At 33.4% G+C, this 21,940-nt stretch overlaps 2 long non-coding RNA genes across 2 annotated transcripts in view; one reads left to right on the top strand and one right to left on the bottom strand.

Moving 5' to 3' along the window:
* LOC134758938 (uncharacterized) overlaps positions 1-11,336 on the bottom strand; it is a 54,800-nt gene extending 43,464 nt beyond the window's left edge. Inside the window, exons 1-2 of the long non-coding RNA XR_010134716.1 lie at positions 11,286-11,336; positions 2,051-2,115 (exon numbers count right to left, since the gene is read on the bottom strand). This is a non-coding gene — a long non-coding RNA (uncharacterized lncRNA). The remainder of the gene's footprint in view (positions 1-2,050; positions 2,116-11,285) is intronic.
* LOC134758937 (uncharacterized) overlaps positions 1-21,940 on the top strand; it is a 927,638-nt gene that overhangs the window by 782,392 nt on the left and 123,306 nt on the right. The window lies entirely within an intron of this gene.

Here is a 21,940-nt window from a genome sequence, read left to right on the forward strand (position 1 = left end):
TGAAGAAAATATATACTGGGGAGCCAAAGCATACTTGTTTGTCTTCAGACATAACAACTACCGAGTGCAAAGTGTAGCTAATAGAATTCAACCAAAATGATGACACAACCCTGAAGGAGTAGACAGACATAGTGTTTATCATAATTTACACCCAACCTTGGCAAACAATTTTTTAAAATTAAAGAAGATATAACTAACTGCCAAATGAAATAGTCTGTGTGATTCATCTTGGTGGTGTGGTAAGTGGTTTTCTGATTGAAAATCTATGGAAAACAAATATATTTTTATATTCCCCAGGAAATTAAGGCAGTCAAATGTTTTATTATCTTCTCAAATTGTATTATGAAAAAAATTCCAGGAATTGGAGATTTGTGGGATGCATGAGTTTTGGTATTTCATTAAAAATCATGTAAACCTCTAAAATAGAGTTCTCAGTTTAAAAAAATTATCTTCAAAATGCTGTTAATACCATATGCTTATTTTCAGTACCTTCTAAATGGAAGTATTTTCTTTATACAGAGATGGCTCTGTTTTTAGTATGTTCTCCCAAATGCCTATTTCTTAGAGAAGTTAGAACTCAGAATACAGCCCACTTCTGAACCAGACTAAATCATTTCCCTTCATATTTTGAAGATGGATCTCGAGTTCAGAGAGATTAATTACCATGTGTATGAAATAATGCCTTGGCATATTGTACTCAAAAGCTATCTTGTTCAATGCATGGATAAATTAATATTACCCAATACATTCATAATTGGCATGGAATACATTTTTGTTCTTGATCCTTCTGTTGTTTAAAGACCTAATGCTAAGTCTCTAGCCTTTTGCCATGATGTAATATATTTTGAATAGAGGTGTAAAGCTATTCTTTGTGAACAGTGATCTTCATATCTTGGTTTGTGCTGTCAGCATGAATTGTAGAGACATAATTGTAGATAGAGCATTTTGGTGCTATGGGTTTTTTATCTACTTCATGTTTTCCACCATTGTTAACAAATAGCATTTTTCACATTTGTTATTTCGTTTGAACTTTCAGATAACTTTGTGAGAGGTATACAGAACAGCTATTATGAGAAAACAGAATTTGTGGGGTTACAAAACCTGGTAGGAATTTAGGAATGCATTTTCAAATACTCTCAAAGTTTCTTTTTCTCTTTTATTCTTTGAAAAAGCAGAAAGATATTTTATATAGAAGTATATTATACTTGTATATGTGTAGATAAGGTGTGGACATAAAGAATGTGCAAATCCCAGCCTGGCCAACAATGATGAAACCCCCGTCGCTACTAAAAATACAAAATTTAGCCAGGTGTGGTGGCCTGTAATCCCAGCTATAAGGCATAAGAATATTTTGAACCTGGGAGGCAGACATTGCAGTGAGCCAAGATCGTGCCACTGCACTCCAGCCTGGGTGACAAGAGCGAGACTCCGTCTCAGAAACAAACAAACAAACAAACAAAAAAACAAACAAAAAAACAAACAAAAAAATGTGCAAATCCTTTTTATAATGAGCTATTTGCCACAAGTAGTCAATATGTCCAACATGTTTATAAGCCTCTTGTAGGACCTTATTTATGACAATCTACATGGTCTACCTGGATATATCATAATTCGAGAGAACTGAGAAACGCTATTGATAATGAAAGTTCTGGAAGTTTTGGAAGAGAGGACTAGCTTTGCCCAAAGTGTGAAGACAAAACATATTTCTCCAGTTTATCTCCAGTGATTTGTGTCTCAGTGCCTTTGGAGAAAATTTGTTAGAAAATAAAACAAAACAAAAAGAAAACAAAATCTAATGTAACTATTGTCACCCAAGAGTCTTCTTGAAAACGATTATTTCCCTTTCATGAGGCAACAACCATGATAGCATCCGGGAACCTGGTAGTAGCAATGCCATCAAGAGTGGCTGGACACATCCAGGGATTCCTGGTGAGCTACTGGGCGCTACTAGGGCAATATTTAACCAAGGGCAACATTTAACAGCAGACTGGAGGTAACTTAGCGCACAGAAAGATCCTTTTCTTGGTTTTATGTTTAGGGAATTTCTTACTGATTAGTAGAAGCACCAGAGGCCACAGGGTTTGAGAAAACTTGTCCATGGGACACAGGAAACATCTACAAAATAAGTGAAAATAATTTTGAAGAGAGTTTTAAGTCTTACACTGAAAGGCATAGGCTAGAGCCAGCTGACTCAGGTAATTATTAATAAAATTTAGCCTTATTTTGTCTCTTACTGCAATAGCATAAAGGTAGTGAAGTTCAGTATATCCTAAATAAAATAGATAAGAACAACTTCAAAAATAAATTACAAAGCACTTTTTCATGCTTTCCTCTATTTAATCATATAAAATTACAACATAGAGGACAATTATCTTACTAAATTTTAAAAGGTAAAAAATCAAGCTTTTGGGAGCATACTGACATAGTTGACACATAAGTGGTAAATAATGAAGCATGGATTTAAAACAAGAATTGAAGCCAGAAAACTTCATTTCTCATTCTTAATTTACTACTTTTCCAATTTTGTAAACTCTACTCCATCAAAAATCATGAGCTTAGTGTAAGCAATTTTCTAGTTTTTATCAAGATGTAATTTTTATACAACTCAGTTTTGAAAACAATAGAGTAATTAAGCACATTTAGTGTACAAAACTCAATTTTTGAAATTCATAAAAACCACAGTTATTTTCATTATAAACATCATGTATTCTTATACAAAGATCCCAAACCATATGGGAAGATTGTAAATTAAAAAGTAAGAGGTCCAAAGCACCACAAACTTCAGAAAGAACTTTAACAGTCTATTGTGGATTCATGCAAAATGTGTTTTATGAACAGATAATTGTATTTTTAACACATTATCAATCAAACATTGTGTTAAATTTTTTTCTATGTAACAGTTTAACAAATAATCATGGGCCTATTTCCATATACATATTTATTGATGCATGTTTATGTAAATATTTTTCTACTTTAGAGAATGTTGCATTCAAAATTGCTCTATATGATTTCCATGGAAGTATAATCAATCATAGAATAAACTCCCCAAGGTAGAATTTTTGGATCCAAGGGAATGTGTGTTTTAAATTTTGATAGTTATTGACAAAATTCACTCCAATTACGTTTAAATATCATCCACAGAATATGAGAGTATTTTTTTCCTTAAAACAGCTTGTGTGTATATGTGTATATATACATATATATGTACATGCATATAATTATATACATACATAAAATTAATATTTTATTAATATAATATGAATGTATTTAATGGTAAGTCAAGTCAAACAAATAGAGCATCTTTTGATAACATTTTGGCCATTCATCCTTTTCCCTGTGAAGTACATGGTATAATCCTTGAACAAACACACCCCTACCCTATTTATTTAGAATGGCTATTTTTGTTTTTATATTTATGAGTTTTGGGTTATATAATAAATGTGTTGTGTATATTATTTGTTTCAAATAACAGTCCTAATTTTCTTTAAACATTGTGAAGATGAAAGTACTATTGCTTTAATTTATCCACATATTTAAAAATAATAAAGTCGACTTTATATTTGGTAGTCTACTTTTTATTGTCTACTTTTTATTCAGTAGCTTCTGAGTCTCTAGAGACACATTTACTCCTCTAAGTATTACAAAAAATACAATAGAATCCTTGTGTCTTTCCAGTATTTTATAGTTTATGTTTAAATCTTTGGTCTATCTGAAATTTTACTTTTCAGTAAAATAATAATAATAATAATAATAATAAGGTAGGGGAATACAACTTTTCTCCTAATGTTCTCTCAATATATTCTATCTTTGCAACTTCTCCATGAGTGGGACAAACCAAACAGCTGCGTTTTTCAAGTAGTAATCATCTAGTTGGAAGTACCAAAGCTCATAATTTCATTTGTGTAACTCACTCAGTAAATTTACTCCAATTTTACATTTTTGTCATGTGAAACTGACAACCAAACCTTTGCTTAATAGGCTTTTTTCACTGAAATAGCACCATCATTTTTATATCTAGTTTATTTTCGTATTTTTATTTTTATTTTTTGTTTTATGTTTGATTGATAAATAACTATATGTATGTATTATACAGTGCAATGTGATATTTTGATACATATATACATTGTTTTTAACTCTTGATCTGACATCACTACATCATTGAAATGTAAATTTCATTCATCTTTCTTCTGCTTTTATCTTTTCTTGCTAATTGTTGTTTTAATCTGATTCATTTCTTAGAAAGCACTTTTAGAAGTTCTAAGATTCCTCATCTTCATAATACTGAAAAACGTGTGCATTTAGAGAATGGAAATGATTTAAAGCTAGAAATAAATGCAGATATGTACCTATACAATATAGTCACATAGTATGTCAAAATGATTCTTACAGCTTTTTAGGCGTAGGCTGAACGGAAATATGTATTTGTGAACTTCATAATTCTAGGCCTGCTGGGCCCTATCACCTGGACCTACATGGCAGGATGTGAACTGAGGCTCAGGTGATTTAACTTATTTCATTTTTCCCTTTCTCACCCATCATTGTGCTACAAATGATTTACTGGGCTCTCAGGAAGACTTCCTTTGGTGAGATAGAGGTGTCATAAATTATAACACTGCCTCTGTCATTTACTGTAAGAATCTTTTCCTCATCCTAGAGAACAGAATGACTTCTTGACTTTCTCACAGATTTTTCACAAATCCAGTAAATAAGTGGGCAATCAGAAGGACTGTAAAGACTTGCACCTCAAAATGCTCAGACTCACTTAAAGACTACACATACAGGAAGTTTAAAAGCAGGAACCACATCCCAGTCTGTGGTTCACCTGTTCTCTATAAAAACACAAGCTGCGGTGCCTATTTGAAAGCTGGGCAACTGTAGCTGACCTTGAAGTGCATTGTACTTTTTAGTACAATGAGGTGTTTTTTTTTTTTTTTACATACAAGGCTGATGGAAAGAACATTTATTATAGCCAGATAAGAAGTAATCCGTTGGCTGTGATTCAGATGGATTTGAAAAGTATGATTTTCTTGGAATAAAAATGAATCCCTTAACTGTTTTCTCCTGCCACTACCACAGCACTAACAGTGATTTACAGCAGCATGTTGCCTAATGTTCCATCTGCATATTATTTGGAAGGGAAAAATTATGGTAATGCAATGTGCAAATGAGTAAAACAGAATTTGTTTGCTTTCTTTCCTGCCTACACAATAGTCAAGGTTTTCTTATGTGTAATGCACAGAATCTGTTTGGTTAGTGTATAAGTTATGTTTCACTGTGAGTTCCAGTGTCTTTCAGAATCAGGCCACTTAGGAAATTTTTAAGTTATGTATTTTAGGTAAAACATCAGGAGCAAGCATTTAAGGTAGGTAAAATGAATGGCAGTTTATTAACTATTCTGTCAGAACAGTCAAAGGCTCTTATATTCTAGACAGTGAATGCGGGGAAAAGTCTTGTGATTATGTCCATTTAGATTATAGTAAGAAAAGAAGGTAATTTTCTAAGTTAGTAGATTTTAGCCTCTGAAGAATTTGGATAGGATAGAAGTAGAGCAAAGAGGGTGGGGTTGTTTCTTCAATATCTAACTCTTCAATTAGATAGGTTCGTCTTTTCTCTCTTTTATGTATTGGAAACAACTTTTGTGTATATTTATCTGTCTTTCCTTTAAAAAGTGTGAAAGCTATTATTGTAGATGCAATAACTAAAATCATAGACCAAGCATAGAGGTGAAGTCAGCTTGCATTAGGATTTTTAAAGAAATACCAGCCTCAGAATGTGAGGGTCAGGTCTGTACAGGATGCACCGTCTTAAGTTAATGCCACCAATAAAGAGAAAATATTCATCAGCATAATACAATCCCCATGTTTACTTGGAGATACAATTATGAATCATTTGAAATTTAGTCCTGAAAGTGGCAGTTTTTCTGATGCAACAAAGAAACAATGCTAGATGAAAAGAAGTTGAATTCTACTCATGTCTTTGTATCCCATTTTTTATGATGAAAATAATATTGTGGGCGGGCTGGATAATAATCAGTGCTTTATATTTAATAAGTTATTTTCTTAAAGTCTTTTATAAATAATTATTTACTTCATGTCTTCTTGTAAGATTAGTAAATAATATAGGGAAAGGTAAATTAGATTTTATGTGTTTGAAAAATAGAATTCCATTGAGAGAGAATGTATCTGGTAACCTCATTCGGCTGTACTCCCTTAATTAGCAGCCAATTTCAGAATTATTTGTATTTTAGCTCTGGATACAGCCTGTTATAATCAAACAATTTTTGTGCCAAGTGTTCTGTTGCCTGATAAATACTTCACTTGTGAGAAAGCCCACTGGCTTGCTGGAAAGGGGATATGACACTTCAATATTTCTGCAAAGTCTTCAGTAATTGATGTACAATGTTGCATATATGTGCTGTCTACATGGCCTCATTTCATATACGATGCAAAGGCAAAACGTATAACTACCGTATAGAAACTAGAATTATTGGCACACAATCACATTTATTGTCTTTAATTTAAGGAAAAGTGATTTTGGCTTGCAAAGTAACTAGAAATTACAAAGCGTTGACATTAGTTGTATTTTAGCAGAAAAGTTGGCAGTTTATTCACTCAGAGTTTTCTGAGGTATTGCTGATTTTCTTTATTTTTTCCTAAGAAAGAGTCCATTTGATTTTTTTGTTCTTGTGGATTCAGTTAGTCCTGCAGCTCTGTGAAATCCATCTAAACTTACTGGCTACGTTATGAAAAAAAAAGAAGAAAATAACACTACCTCATCCCAGTTCTCCATTCCAGTGTATTACCCTTTTACAGATATGCCAAGGTATTGGGAAAGCGTGGTGTTGTCTGGCGAAGCCTTCTGGAGCCAGGAACATGTCAGGGAACGTAATCAATGGTTGATCTAGGGATACATGAGTCCTGGCTCATCTGCCTGATACATCAATGTGTAAAGGCTATTTCTTGCATTTGGCTTTATAATATATGAATAAATTGTAAGTAGCTTTTCTTTCTCAGATCTGCATGTTTAACATTAAAACTGCTGATATCGTATCTAGAGAATATCATCATTTGTACATTTAGAATTTAACATTTTAAGCATAGACTATACTGGGTATTTGAGATTTTTAATAATAAAATTGTAAACAAATTGTATTTTTTGCGAAGAAAAAACCACTGATCACTGTAATGTAATGATTCTATCATTATCATTAGTAGTAGTAGCAGTAGTAAAATTTTACTGGTGAATCAAAATGGAAATTTATAAATCAAATTCCTTAATAACAACAGGCATTTTCAAGTTTATGACTATTGTAAAAAGAGTCACAACATGTTATCCCATCTGACACATATCAAGATTACAACATACATTTCAAAATATTCCCAAGCCAATCAAATGTTTTCCCAAGGCTTTGTGTGCTTTATCTCCTTGTGTTGTTTTTTCCAATAGGTAATCAGCAGGACAAAATGTCTATTAGACAAGACAGAAGACAAGGTTCTAAAAATATGAAATGATAGCAATAACAATGTTACATAGCAATTCCTCATTTTCTAACACTATTTCACGTTTTACACATTTTATCTAATTTAATCCCCCAAGTAATATTATAAATTAGGTACTATTATTTTCATGCCAGTTTTACACATGATGAAACCAACACAGAGAAATTTGTATACAATACCTACATTCAAAGAGTTAGTAAGTAGTCTGATTTTAGAGTTTATAAATTACTGATGTAGCTATGCCACCTTGAGAATCAAAGATAACATATAAAGAACAGAACATATTTCAAGGTTCATGTCTTGGACTGAAGTGACACTGAGACCCCTTTAACATTTTCTTCCTATCAGCAATCTCAGATTCTCCCAACCCCTATTTCCATAGTAGATCTCAATCTCTCAGTCACATCAGCAGCTTTAATGATGTAGAGTATGTTTCATTGACTCCACCTTTTTCCTCAACCTTTTCTTCAGAATAGAAAAGTATTTTTTAGTCAATGTTATAAATTAGAGTGGTAATCGAGTGTAACTTTATACTGCATGCTTGTATCCCTTAAGCTATGGCAGGAGGGGGTATGATACCCAGTGTTTCATAGTCTAAACCACAACAAACATATCTGAAATATACCCTTGTGAGAAACTCAGCTTACATTCTAACTTTTGCAAGTTAACTTTTGTTAACTGATTAATGGGCAGAAAATAGAAAAAGTGGAGTAGTTGTATTACTTAATGATGTCACATTAATCGTGTCCCTGTATCTGTTTCCTGGGGAATAGAAATTCAGTTTGACCACATTCAAAAGTAACTATTCACACCAAAGAGAATAGAAGTTTTTTTGCTCTCCATAACTGCAGTGTGGTTAAGAATACAGATTATTGCAAAACAGTCAAATAACAGACAGGCTGAGTCTTCCAAACTCAGCTTGCATACTTCTCTAGTGAATAAATGAAATAGGCATCCAGGAATTGACAAGTCATACTGAAACAAGTTAAAGCCTCTTTAAAATTTGAATATAGAGGCTTTCCTTTGTGTTATTGTGACTTTCCAATTCTTGGATAAGTGTATATATACACAAACACTTTTAGCAATTGCTTTAGCAAAACTTGAGGACCACATGAAAATATTAAAAAGGCCCTTGGGACAAAGAGTGATAATTCTCAGCACATCTGGCATGGAGGAGAAAATGTGTCATACACAGAAATGAAGGGGAGTTGGAGGCTGATGTAAGAACATCTTACTCTATCTTAGTGTGTTTTTTTGTATTTGAATTTTGTTATGTACTTTGGAGAACACAAAATGTAATCTGTGGTCATTTAAGTCAAAACTTAAACAATACTTGATTTGTACTAAGTTAAGAAACATATCCTTTGTAAAACTGATCTATTCTAAGTCACAAAAGCAAAGATCTCTTGCTAGTTAAAGAAAACTAAATATGTGTTATATTGACAGTATAATTAACATAGTTATAGATTTGTATAAAGTTATTTTATAAGCTGCTTCCAGATTGCTCAGTTTATATCAATAATCTAAGTTATCAATGACTATTTTGTAACAGTTGGTATGTAAGACATTTCTCTCAGTGTGACTTTTTGTTACTGTGAAGATAATACTTGAAGATACTGATGATGTATGCCATCAATACAATATTAACAAAAAGTTTTGTCATAAAATCTCATTTGCTTATGTAAGAAATTAAATATATGAACAATTATATTTATGAATAGATTCACATAATTTTCAAATTCAGGTCCTCAGAAAGGACATGTACAATGTGAGCCAGAATATCAATAATGCTTTGAGAAATTCTAAAGCAATGAAAAGGTAGACCATGCATCAATTATACTTTCAGGCAATAAGTAAAGGAGATAGGGGTATGAGATGTGTGTCAATTATTGTTTATGTGTTGTTGTTTCTAAATAATCTATATTGAAAACTCATGTGATTGTTATTGTAAAATGAAGATAGATTATTTAGAAATTAAAAAAATAATAATTGACACACTTCTCATGTTCCTAACTCCTTTACTTGTTGCATGAAAGTGTAATTGATGTATGGATTGCCTTTGCATTGCTTTAAATCTTGGGCTTTAGAGAATTTACTATGGTATTGCTGTGTTTTTTACACACCAGACTGATGCTTAAAGAAAGCAGGAATCTCCATGACAGCATATGTAAAATTATTCCTAATATTAAAATTTATTTTCAAAAATGCTTAATAAAAATCATAGCAGAAGTTGCTTTCTCTCAATATTGAGCATCACATCAAATCCAATTTTTTAATATACATAGATCTGCATGTATAATATACCACCACACAGGTTTATTTCATGGTTACAATTATTATGGAATAGCATGGCTTTCCACTTCAGTATGTACTAAATATTTTATATATATAATATCATATTATAAATGCTATATTATAAAATGTTATATATATGATAGTATATGTATTTACATATAAAAATTTAGTACATACTGAAGTGGAAACCCATGCTATCCCACAATAATTGTAGCTATGAAATAAACCTGTGTAGTGGTATATTATACGTACAGATCTATCTACATATATATATATAAATAGATATCTATCTATATCTATCTATATATGTGTGTGTGTATGTCTTGTTACTAAGTTTATCACTAAGTATGATGTAATATACTGTTTTGCCACACATTCAATTTTTTAAATACTCAATTGAGGAAAATATGAGTTATTTTATCCCCCATTTTAGCTAAACATTTGGAAGCAAATCAGTCTGGATAGAATTCTGTACAACATGTTTCTGATGACCTAGAAGTTTAATGTTTGGACGGTAATTTTTCTGTAGTTACATTAGCTTTAAGGTTGGCACACTGAGATTTTTGAATATTGATGGAAGGAACTACTTTTATAGATACTTGTCTCTGTGCTCATATGAAGAATCAGTTCAGTAGTGTATGAGAGCAAGCCACTGGACGGATAAAAAGGATAAATAATTATAGGGGTGCAGGACTATTATAAGAAGATTATGTAAGTAAAAGATGAAGCAGTCTAATGGGGGGAAACAACCCAGACTTAATTCATAACACAAAATGTTAGCTATTAATAACAACAAGAATTACTATTTAAAAACAGATGCAAGACTGAGCCTTAAAATAAGCAACAATAATTATATTGCTATTTACAAAGTATATATACTTGATTGTCATTAGAAATTTTGCTCACCTTAGCAGGAAAGTATTATATATACATATATATATATATATAGGTTTTTTCTATAAATAATTTAGACTCTGAGTGGATATTTCATTAATAAAATTTCTTCTTCTATTTTAAATTAAAAACCTCAAAATTAATTGGGAATATAAACACAACTTCTTGGAATAGAATTAGAGCCATAAGTATTGCTCTATATTCTAGATACATTTGTAATTTACTAAGCACATATACAAACATACATGCACCAACTTTACAATGCGGCAAGTCATTGACCAAATATTTCTAAATATAGATTATCTTTTCAAGCATCAGATTTAATTTAAATGTAACCACATCTATCCTTAAAATACATTTTTATTCTAAATTAGATTCTGACTCTCAGAGAACTTTCTGTATCAAATGCATGCGTAGGTAACACATTGTGAAAGAATAGACTTGCATTTTAAGGAGAAACCAAAATCCAGAATGCTGTGTCTACTGTATTGCTTATAATTCAGAAAGCATGCTGAAAACCTATAAGTAAAACTCAAAACCTAGATTATCCTACTGAGGAAGAACTGGATAGTTACAAACAATCAGAAATATACATACCATATGAATATCAAATTGATGTTCAGAGACGACAATACAAGTATAAGAAATGATGTGATTCTACTTAGTCATAATTAAAAACACTGCAGAAATCATCCATAAAAGGTTTGTGGTAACATGAGATGTCTCGCTTGCAAAACTATCATAATTTAGGTTTGGCATTTGGCCTTGTGTAGGTCACCAAGTCTGTTCTAGGTTGTTATTGCACACTGTAAGTACTGAGTTGCAGCAATGATAGAAGCCAGTTTCCATATTAGTGCTAATTGACCATTGGCTTGGGATGTACCCTGGATCCCATAAAAAGTGACCTTATATGGACCACTGGATTTGTATCATCAAAAGATTTTACTTTCTTTTGCTGATCTCATCAGCTTCAGCATGCACACACACACATACACAAAGCAGGCAGCTTGCCAAAACACTCTAAAATAATACTCCTAATTAAAGTAAGTCACCTTTATCATTTAATATACAAACTTTATTTTATAAGGTCTATCAAAAAGAGATTGTATTTTAAATATCAAAGTGAATTTTCTTATTTTGAGCTCAGATGGTATTTTGGGATTTTATTGTGGCATTGTAGAAGGTATGGAATGTGTGTGTTTGATCTTTTTATATCTTTGGATCTTTGGACAATTTACAGTTATTGACATTGACAAACCCCAAAATCATTTGAAAATATCAACTTTGGGACTAAGCTAATTCAGTTTGGTCTCATTTTCATTTGTACTTTTTAAATGCACTCTGATGTATTATTCCCAATCTTGAACTTAAATCTACATAAAAATGTTGAGTTTCATTTCTTTAAGTTATATACTATAAGAATGTAGTGGTATAGATATATATTTTTATATCTAATGATGACTCTGAAATGAGTCGCTGCTACTCCAAATCAGACGTCTTATGGAATCTTCTTTTTCATACATATGTTGTATATTAAATGACAAATTTCTAAACATGATTTAGATTCAAGTCATGTATTAACATGCTCTGTGTTATTGTACAATGGACTTTCTGTTAAATCTGCATTTGGCACTACATTATCTATATAGCATTGTCTTGAGGTAAAGATTGACTCTAATGGCAGGTACTTTTTCGATTCCATGATCATGTAAAGGTTAGATGATTTTTTGTTTTAATCAGATAGCAGAAATTACTGTCTGTTACTTATAATTACTACCCATACTTTACAAGTGATAACTAAATTTTAAAAACTATTTTAAATTAAATATTGCCAGCAGATATTGAGAACCTAAATAAAAAAGCATTTGCTATGAAATGAAACCCTGTCTCTGCAAAAAAATTAGCCAGGCGTGGCGACATGTGCACCTGTAGTACCAGCTACTCAGAAGGCTGAGGCAGGAGAATTGCTTGAACCCGGGAGGTGGAAGTTGCAGTGAGCTGAGATTGCACCACTGCACTCCAGCCTGGGTGACAGAGCAAGACTCCATCTCAAAAAAAAAAAAATGTCTATTTTAATACTTAAAAATTACTTTAAAAGATAATGATAACAAGTACTTGAAAGATATGTCTAAGACAGTGTTTCTCAAATTTTATTCTACTTTAAATTTTGTTTATATATGTAAATCATATCCGAACAAAACACTTCTCATTATTTTCACAAATGATCAATAATGTGAAAGTGTGAAGTGGGAGGATGTTTCCTTGAGATGGACATGTAAAAATACCAAAGCAAAATTATAAGTCACTACTCCTCTCCAAAAGGATGATAATACAAAACATTACAGTGCCATTATTTTTCCTGGCCCTGACCTTGAAATAATCTATTCATGAGGAATATTCAAAGTGTTAAGTAAATATATCCAATGTGATAAGCAAAAACTGTATTTCTGACTCAGATTAGCCAATTATCAAGAAATTATAATTTATAAGTATACCTCAAATATTATCAGAAGTATTGATGCAAGATTTTTCTCAGCCACTTTGCTGACCAGGGGCCTTCACAGCCAGCAATGGCCACTTTGCCTGGGCCTTACTCAGCCTCAGGCCTCCTGCTGGAGGCACCCACCCACTTGGCCTGCCTGTGTCAAGCCTGGCTTGTGCACTGGCTCACCCATGGCTGGGCCAGGCATGCTCCAGCTCACCTGTGTCTTAGCTTCTACCTGCCTTCTGTGGTTTCTGAGCTCTTGTCCTGTGTTGAAAAAGAATGAGGTTAAGCTGACAATTCGAAGGGTCAGGAGAGTGGAGAATAATTTTATTGAGTGATGAAACAGCTCCCAGCGGAGAGGGCATGTGGGGAGTGGTCCCCTACCCCACAGTTAGTTGGTTTCTCTCTCAATGTGGCTGAGTTCAGGGCTTTTATGGGCTCAGAATAGGGCAGTGCATACAGATTGGTTTGTGAGTATGCAAGGAAAGGCTAAAGCAAAGGCACCACTCAAAGGTGGGCGCAGTAGTATAGAAAAGCAATTAGTAAAGCTTAGGTATATGCAAAATAGGTGAAGGGTGAGAATCAATCAGAGAAAAGCATGCCAAATGGGAAGACAGGGTCTTAATCTGGTCTGTGGATTTGACTTGTAGCTTGGCTTTCAGGCTTGTCTTCAGCTTATAGGTGGGATTTCACCCTATCTGCCTAGGCATTTGTCTGCCTCCTGCTATCAGTATTCCAGTTCTGGTATGATAGAGTAAGCACACTCAACCCTGTCATTCTGACTCAATGAAGCTAAAAATCCTAAACATAAAAAATATATGTTGGCTCCAAAAAGTAAATAGCAGAGTATCTGGGGTGAAAAACCACAGTTGGAGGTAACACTAAATCAATAGTGAAGTCACCTATATATTTTTTTCTCCAGGATTTGTTGGCCTGGAATCAAGGAAGCCTACAATGGAAGGGGGCATTGGCACATGTAGAGCATGCTTCAGGAGTTGCTGTCTAGTTCAGGCCAGAGGAGAGATAAAGAGGTTTCCTAGAAGCCATAACAAGGCAGCAGGAACTGTGGGAGGTGGACATTGTTCTGATTGGAGAAGCTATAATCTTAAGTATTTATGGTAATGTTCTGTTAATCTTTTCTATTTCTGTCCACCTGACATTGGCCGTAAATGCAGGCAAAATGACAAGGAATGTACAGCAGTACACAGTGTATAAAATCCCAGCATTCTAGATAAAAGATTATAAAGGTGACTTTCCGGACATTAGAAGGTAGTAAGGAAAACACAGAGAGAAAGGAACTTGAGAAAACCAATCTATAAAAATAGTTTAAAAGTCCTGGGATTACCCCCTCTTGGCCCTAAGGTATGCACACGTCTTAAACAGCAAACCAAAAGCCTTGAGAATTAAATTAAGAGACAGATAATCACCCAGTTCCCAGACAATTCCAGTGTCTAGCACACACTGGAAATAGAAAACAAAATTATACTGAAAACACAATTCAGATAGTTGGTTGGAAATTGTGCCATAAATCCAGCCAAAGTTATTGTCTATAAAGAAAAGGTTAAAAATCCACTGATTTTTTAAGAAGAGGTAAGTCTCATAACACAATATTCAAAACTTTCAAGATACATTAAAAATTATTCATTATACAAAAAACAAGGAAAATATCAACAAAGATATGATATAATAATCAATGTATATCAATGATGAGATGGCACACATGTCGGAACTATCTGACAAGATTCTAAAATAGCTATTAAAAACATATAACAACAAATAATAAAAGTGGACATTCTTGAAAGGAGTGGAAAACTAGAAAATCTCAGCAAATTAATAGAATATATAAATAAGGATCAAATGGAAATCTCATAACTAAAAAATATAATAAGATACATTTTGAAAACCCCTACTGGATAGGCTTAGATTAAGCCATAATGGAATTGACATAGAAAAGAGAAAGTTAACTTGATGTAGATGAATAGAAATTATCCAAGCAGAAATAAAGTATATTAGGAACAAATGCTCAGTGCCTAAGGAGCATATGAGATAATATTAAATAGATTCAGAAGAAGACAAGGAAAAGTATAGTGCAAGAAAAATATTTGAAGAAATATTGACTGAGTACTTTTTCAATTTTTTGAAAGAAATAAATCTACAGATTCAAGAAACTCACCAAACTTCAAAGAGAATAAACCCTAAGAAATCTGCATTTACACCAATTGTAATAAAAGTACTGGAAGTTAAAGACAAAAAATATTTCAAATTAGCCAGAATAAGTAACATGTTGATTGTAGGAGAATAATAATTTGAAGGTTGACAAACGTGACCTCAGAAATAATTTATAAAAGAATTAATGAAACAAAATTTTTAAAGTGTTAAATAAATAAACTTTTAGTCTGTAATTCTATATCCAGTGAAAATATTCTTTAGGAGTGAAGGAGAAATAAACACATTTTCAGATAAAACCAAGAGAAGTTGTTACCATTAGACCTGCACCAAAAGACCTACTAAAAGAAGCTTTTCCATCAGAAGGATACCAGAAATAAATTTGGAATATCACGTATGAAGGAGCATCAGCAGCAGAAATAATAAGTGAGGCAGCGCTCCTTTCCTGGGGGCACTAGCTGCCGGGGGGATTGTTCTTGCAAACCCCTGATTCGGCGATGGATGAGTAAAACATACACTGACACACAGATATTCTGCTCTGCCAGTCCAGCTGAGGGTCTGAGCCGCTTACAGGCTCCAAGCTGAGTTCTGTAAACAGTTGCAACTCAGCCCGGATCAGATAGTCAGGCTTGCACTTATTCAGTAAGACTAATTAACAAAAGTTGTGAGTAAACACCACTAGAACATAAAGATTAAAGGCCAGGTTCCCAGGCCTAAAGCAAACACCATTTGTGGGTAATAAACTTCTAGGGACCCCTGACCCCTCCCCGCAGTAGGAGGCAGTAAAGTACCTGCGGTAGGACAAAGGTTAGTCTTAAGCCCATATAAGTAAACAGGTTAGTAAGATAAACTTCCCTTTGTTTACTACTCTAATCTATTTAGCTAAAGGTAATGGGACCACGCCGGTCTATTACCGAAGTCATGTGAAAACCCTCAGGTCTTCCAAAAAGGTTTTGTGGCTATCATAACTAATATTTTTTCCACCAGCCTGATCGAATCCCAGCATCTTCCCCTTTTTTATTTTCTACATTAAGTTTTTTTTTTTTCTTTTTTACTGGGGAGCGCAGGTTTGTTAGCCATGGGTTTGTCAGTTAAGGCGGGGAGGGGGGCGGTCCCTGCTCTTATTCCAGCTTTGCATCCTAGGATTAGCAAATAACATAAAACAACCATAAGCACAATTAGCAACATTACTTTCCAGTCAAAGAGTGACCACCAGGAGCGGATATCTAACCAGGAGAGATGATCTTGTACACCCTTCCATATGGCTGTTTGTTGGGTGTGCAGATATATGGTGTGAAGGGATTCTAAAATTTTAATTTTAAGTTGCTTCACCTCTGCTGTTAAATTGTCGTGAAAGGTTCTCCAGAGGTGTTGTTTCACGTCATCTCAGCTATGTATTGATTGATTCCATGGTAGAGAAGTGATACACATATGTTTATGTTCCGAGTCACAGTTTAACTGTTGACGGAATGCTACTGTATCTTGTCACTCTCCCACATATTCTAAAGCAGCCTCAAGGGCTTGCAGATGTGCAAGAATTTTTTGATCTATACCTTGCTGTAAGAGAAGTTCACTAGACACATTTTTGGCCAGATTATCTACAAAAGCAGCTGTTTGTGCTGATTCAGGAATAGATGCAACAGCAACCCAAGCAGTTGACAGGATGACTATGGCTGAGACTATAAAGGCCATAAGTGTAAATATGAATCTTTTGTGTCTGACCTGGGACAGGCCACGTTCTAAGGTGGCAAGGGCAGAGGAACCTTGCCAATCACTTGTCAAATTGACTGGTAGAAATGCCTCAGGTTGTCTCCTTAATACCATGACACTAGTAATTTTTTAATTAGATATATTGTGATTAGTGAGTGATACATGAGGCAAACCAAGCCTGTCCCTGCACCTGGGTTGTAAACGTGAGTTTCGGGGTGTAATGGAAATGTTAGTTCCCATAAGGAAAACATATGGATGGGTAGTGAAAACCAGGCACTGATCAGTGTGATTATGAATAAAGGTTATACCATAGTTGTGACTGGAATTATGATATGTCTCATGCCAGGTGTTAAGGGAGGTGTTAAGATGTTCCAGCTTCATGTGGGGTGGGGGGAGGGGGGAGGGATAGCATTAGGAGATATACCTAATGTTAAATGAAGAGTTAATGGGTGCAGCACACCAACATGGCACATGTATACATATGTAACTAACCTGCACATTGTGTACATGTACCCTGAAACTTAAAGTATAATAAAAAAAAAGTTTTTTGACGTTTAATTAAAGTTTTATTTTCTTTTGCAAGTTTATATATGTTACTATATACACATAATGAAAGTTATTGAAGCAGTTGCCTGCTGTAGATCTTTTCTGTTTGTTTTCTTGGGCAAAACAAATACCTCATGACTCTCTGAACCAGCCTCAGAAGGAGAACCCAGTAGGGAAGTCATGAAGTAAAAGCATATCTTCTCGGCCAAGGAAGGCCACAGGAAATCCTTGACAAGCACGGTGCATAAAAAATAAGAATGCAGATGCTCCTCGACATATGATGGGGCTATGTCCCAGTAAACCCTTCTATGTCAAGGAATGTACTAAGTATTACTTTTGCACCATCATAAGGTCAAAAAATCAAAAAAAGCTCGGGGACTATCTGCGTATACATTTTATTTTATTTTATTTTATTTTTTTATTTTTTTATTATACTTTAAGTTTTAGGGTACATGTGCACATTGTGCAGGTTAGTTACATATGTATACATGTGCCATTCTGGTGCGCTGCACCCACTAGCTCGTCATCTAGCATTAGGTATATCTCCCAATGCTATCCCTCCCCCCTCCCCCCACCCCACAACAGTCCCCAGAGTGTGATATTCCCCTTCCTATGTCCATGTGATCTCATTGTTCAATTCCCACCTATGAGTGAGAATATGCGGTGTTTGGTTTTTTGTTCTTGCGATAGTTTACTGAGAATGATGGTTTCCAATTTCATCCATGTCCCTACAAAGGACATGAACTCATCATTTTTTATGGCTGCATAGTATTCCATGGTGTATATGTGCCACATTTTCTTAATCCAGTCTATCATTGTTGGACATTTGGGTTGGTTCCAAGTCAAAAAAAAGCTCGGGGACTATCTGCGTATACATTTTAAAAGATGATTGATAGGATAAACAATGATGAGAGGCCCAGTGGAATTTTGTCATTAAACCAAAAGCATTATCTCCCTCAGAAGAGAATTTTAAGATACTTATTATTATTAACGCTAAGTGGGAGAGGAATAGCACAATCCCCAAGTGGCACACAAGGTGTTAAGAAGAAATACTATCAACTCATCAACTCTCATCCACATAACTGAGAAGGTGCCCTGTTATTCTTCCATAATGAGTATGTTTGTGATATGATATATATATAAATAATATATATTTAATAAATTTTTGATCGAACAAGTCAATTAATTTTAAAAGATATATAAAAAATATATATACATATATATCTTTCTGGACCATTTGATTCTCATTTTAAAGTGATTTTGCCTTCTTTTATGATGAGCTTTGCATGCATATTATAGGAAAAGGGCTTATATAACTTAATCATTTGAGTTTCTTGCAATTAACAAAACCATTTGATAAATGTAGATTATCCTAACTCGAACTAAGATAAATCTTTGCAGACATTCAGGAACTTCTGGACTTTAATATAAATGAGACTATTTAATGAGCATTAGAAAATCAAAACATTTCTCAGGCCTGCTGGATTACAGAGCATCCTAATATTAAAACCAGTTTATTTTCCAGTTGAAAAAATTAAACATAAAGTTCCATGTTTGGATGGCTGGACTGGAAGTATGCACATGGCCCATTAAAAACAGATTAAATTCTAATGTTTTATAGCACTATAGGGTGACTATAGTTAAAAATAATTTGTTGTTTATTTTTAAATAATTAGGAGGGAGAATTTTTAATGTTCCCAATACAAATAAATGAAAAATATTTGAGGTGATAGATATAATTTTCCAGGTTTGATTGCTACATGTCATATACATGCATCAAAATAACGCTCTGCTCTCCATGAATATGTGCAATTATTATGTATCTAAGTAAAAATAAAATTTAAAAATCAGTTTACAAAAAGTCATGCATTTCTAATATCTGCTTTTAGACTTCTCTACTTTTATTTTTTCCTGAGTCTGTTTCCACTTCCTGATTACATCTTTGTTACCTATCATTCTGAGTTCTTGGCAGCTTCAACACACATTCATAATACTATACCTCATTTTTATTCTGTAATTCAAATCTCAGTTTCATGTTCTGCATCTACCCTTTTCTAACCCTACTGTTACTGCACTCATACGCTGGGCCTCCCTCCACATTGTGTTTTCACCATCTTAATGCTCCCCATTATGGAGGGTAAAGAAGTTCAAGTTCTCCAAAGACTGTCTGGAATTATGTATTCCAATTTTCTTTATTATAAATTAGACACATGTGTTACAGATAAGCTGAAAAACAGGCTTAAGATCATAGAGTTAATTAATGGAAAGATAATTAGAAAGAATTATTTGCATTATGACTCCTGGTCCAGTGCTATTTCTACCCAGTTAGATGTATAGATTTATCACTGAAAAAAAGTTAAAATATTATTAAATTTTGGTGTTCCTTTATAGAGCTACAATTTCCAGTTTTTAATATTCCTTTGCATTATTTATGATTACTTTAGTCACTACACAAGTTTTAAGAAAAACAATACAGGGCCATAAATGTCATATTTCCTTAAACTCAGCTGGGAGTCTACATTCAGGCACCGATTTCACTATTTTCAAAATACAAACCTACAATAGCTCCTCTCCTCACTTATCTACTGACTCCTGACTTACTAATATAGAATTTTATGAGCTAAGTTCAATTTACTAGTAATTTTTAAATGAAATTGATAAATGGCAAAATGGTGTGTCTCCCTTTTCTTACTCCAAGAAATCTTAATTGAAAAATAACATCATTTAAGCTTGTTGTGTTTTGCCTTTGATTTCTTCCCTCACCCTGTTTTCAAACTTTGTTTCCCTAAACTCCCAAGTCAATGTTTCCTTGAAGAGGCCTTCGATTATTTTGCAAGACTTATATCTTCTTGATAGTCTTGATCAATTTTGCCTCTTTCTTTTCACAATGACATAGACTCACAGTGGTATTTAAAACAATAACTAGTAGGGAGGAATTATACTGTAGTACCAAACATTATAGTTACCGGAAATGCAAAGATTATTTAAAAAGAAATAATCTCATTTTTTATAATTTTAAAGAAAAAGCTTATTATATGCCTAGGTTTGTAATATTGTATTATTTTCCTGATTTGAGGATAAAACCCCTCAGATAAAAGTATATATGTATAGAAAGTTTGATTTCAGTTGTAATTCTGGAATATACATATTAGAACCATTCAATCTAATCAGACTAACCACAGAAATGAATTTTGCTTTTATGAAATTCTACTTACGTGCACACAATCTGATTTATTTGCTTTTAGAATTTTCTGGCAATATTTTGCCTCTGTGGCTTACATGTCTTTCATATGGCTACAGGATTTATTCCCATTTCTACCATCAACCCAATAAAGGGTTTCAACTAAGGTCGCTGTGTTCCAGTATTTCTTATTCAAGTCCACAATTTCAAGTCCAATTGCTGATTAAGAAGTAAACACTAGAAGCCCCAAACAGGCCTCCAATTAAATACTGTATCAACACAACTCTTGTTCTTTTTCTCTTTGAAACTTCACAGTCATTTGGATGGATGGTATTTTTGGTTAAACATAGCAAATCGTGTAAAAACTAAGTTTGTTCAATATGATTGATATAATTTTATGTCACATTATTATATATTTCTTCATTAGGGAATTAATAATACTGTATAAGCAACACATAAAGCAAGTGAAAATTACTTAGCATATACAACTTTTTCATCATGATATAGCCATTAGTTAGACAAAAATAAACCTTGCTCAGATGGTTACCTCTTTTCTGCCTCATAGTTATTAAATAAACCAGGAGTTTGATTTACATCATAGTGGTTTGTGGGAACTGCCTTTACAGAATAAATGTTTAGAAGGTGAATCCTTGAAAGGGCATTGTAAATATTTTTTAACCATGGATTAAAATACTTTATTTTTCTTCTGTTTATGTGTAATTTTTAACTTTCAAAATTATTATCTCAATTGTTAGACTTTATAAAAGTTGTGCAATTCCTTCTTCCTAAGTATTTTAGTGCAATTTTACTTTACAATGTAGAGTATAAAATTTAGTAATGAAATTATATATCTATATGTAACAATTCCATTGTTACATGGAATTATATTATTACATATGGATATAGATGAAACAATACATGTATATTGTTACATATACTTAACAATATATGTCACCTGTCACCCAAATAATGTACATTGTACCTATAGGCAATGTTGTATCCCTCACCCACCTCCCACCCTCACCACTTCTGAGGCCCCAATGTCCATTATACCACTCTGTATACCTTTGCATACACACAGCTCTCACTTATATATGAGAGTATCTGCATGTGGTTTTCTGTTCCTGAGTTACTTCACTTAAGATAATGGCATCCAGTTCCATC

This window comes from Gorilla gorilla, chromosome 6, assembly GCF_029281585.2.
Source record: "Gorilla gorilla gorilla isolate KB3781 chromosome 6, NHGRI_mGorGor1-v2.1_pri, whole genome shotgun sequence".
NCBI classification, from domain to species: Eukaryota; Metazoa; Chordata; class Mammalia; order Primates; family Hominidae; genus Gorilla; species Gorilla gorilla.